General features: G+C 33.6%; 1 long non-coding RNA gene across 1 annotated transcript; it reads left to right on the top strand.

The window, feature by feature from the left end:
* Positions 1–450: 450 nt before the first annotated feature.
* LOC117281666 (uncharacterized) lies at positions 451–1,149 on the top strand. The gene is made up of 2 exons (XR_004512290.1): positions 451–567; positions 645–1,149. It is a non-coding gene; the product is annotated as an uncharacterized lncRNA (long non-coding RNA).
* The last annotated feature ends 967 nt before the right edge of the window (positions 1,150–2,116 follow it).

The raw sequence follows: 2,116 nt of genomic DNA, 5'->3' as shown, positions 1-2,116 counted from the left end.
AGAAAATGTGGAATTAATTTAGGGTAAAAATTGATTATATTTATTTAATAATTATCGTCTTCATCTAATGTTACTTTTTTATATTGCAGACAAAGTGTGCATGACATCCTCAGTATCAAAATGAAATAAATATTATTTTTTAGAAGAAGGCTGCTAAGTGGACTAATGATACTCTGTTTGCTGCTCGGAATACTGGTAAAATATCGGATTGGTTAAGAAAAGATGCTTGGAAGAAACTTCTTGCGAAATGGAATACTAGTGAATGGAAGAAGAAGAGTGAACAAGCAAAGGCAAACCGTGTCTCCAGTAAAGGTGACTCGTTGCACACAGGAGGTTAGATTAGTTTTGCGGCCCATAAACTAAGATTGGTAATTACTTATAAAACATTTCTTAGTTTTACATATAGAATTTTACGATTGTAATATCTAACTCATACTTTTTGTTATGAAAGAAAAGGAGAAAGGGTGAGATATGTGTCATGCTGATATCTTCGAGGAGACGCATAAGAAAAAGAAGAAGGACTATACAAGAAAACAGTGGTTGGAGACGCGTGCGTCGAACATATATGTAAAATACTAACTTTATAATTATTTATGATTTATTAATATTAGTTTGTTTACATAATAGTTATGCTTTCATTTCAGGAAGATTATCATAAAAGAGTAGAAGAATGACAACAAATTCATCCTCCTTCAACGCAACCAACATATAATGATATGGCTTCATTGTGGACCGAAGCAGCGGGTGGAGTAAACAGAGGCAGAGTCTACAGACTTGGAGTACGCCGATCTACAGGTCATCCAAGCATACTCTTAGCCGATTCTTCTTCTTCGCAAAATCAAGAACAAATGGAAGATATGAGAAAAGAAATTCGTGATTTGAAGCAACAATTGGACTCACAATTCGAAAATTTTTGTCAAGATGCAGAAATTCATGAGAAAATATGGGCATGATCTATCTGATGGTGAGGATGAACAAACTAAATCTCATTTGTAGTAGTTTAGGTGTATGGTATTGGTTGATTGGTAAACTTGATTGTGAGATACAAGTTTATGTTTTGTTTTTAAACTTGAATGTGGGCTATTATTTGGATATTTTTATGCCCAAAATTGTTAGGTTTAATGGATTTATTGGTTTAGATTATGTTAATGGTTGGATTTATTGGCTTAGATGTTATATTTATTGATTGATTATTGGCATTATTGTATTGTAATTGTTTGACAGGTTGTCACGACCCAAAATTCAACTAATCGTGATGGCACCTAACCCAACCCGCTAGGTAAGCCAACTTTCAATTATCCAATTCGAATAACAATTATTAAAGCAATTTAAGTGAATAAAGATCTTAATCTTATACATTCCCCAAGAATTGGTAGTACAAATCATGAGCTTCTAAGAATAGAGTATACAAAGCGGAAATGAAATAAATATATAGTATGTTTGAATAATACATAAACATAGCTTTTATAAATCTAAGGCTACCGTGAATAAGAGGCAGCTACAACAGGAACGCAGGAACATCTTCAAATCCGGCAACCATCGAACATATCAACAACGACAACCAATATCTGCACGCAATGTGCAGAAGTGTAGTATCAGTACAACCGTCCATATGTATTGAGTAAGTAACAAACCTAGCCTTAGGTTGAAAGTAGTGACGAGCTTGTACCAAGGTCAGAGTCCAACTTCCATAACCAACAATAGTTCATAACAATATTAAACAAGTAAAACCAGAAGTAACTCAAAGAATAAATGCTCAACTAAATCATGACTTCTGAAAATAGTTCTGCCTTTCAAGTACATCAATGAAAACCCAAATCGTTTACCGAAGTTACCAAAAATGTGAATAAGTTTGAAAACAGTAATTTTTCCAAAATCCTTTCAATAATAAATAAAATATCTCATTTTCTTTCTAGATAACCAGTGTAAAACAAATGCATCACTATGCCCATCTGTCAACATGTGTGAGAAATTATGAATAATGTGATACCGTACAGCATGAGGAAAACACATCTCTATGCATATATGTCATGTGTGCATGTCAATGCAATGTATCTCAGAGATTGTACTGATGTACTCACACTCTCAGAGTACTCAATCTCAGTGTCTCGCATTC

Source organism: Nicotiana tomentosiformis, chromosome 7 (genome assembly GCF_000390325.3).
Source record: "Nicotiana tomentosiformis chromosome 7, ASM39032v3, whole genome shotgun sequence".
Lineage (NCBI taxonomy): Eukaryota > Viridiplantae > Streptophyta > Magnoliopsida > Solanales > Solanaceae > Nicotiana > Nicotiana tomentosiformis.
Note: the sequence above shows the minus strand (reverse complement) of the source record. Positions and strands in the feature narration are given on the sequence as shown.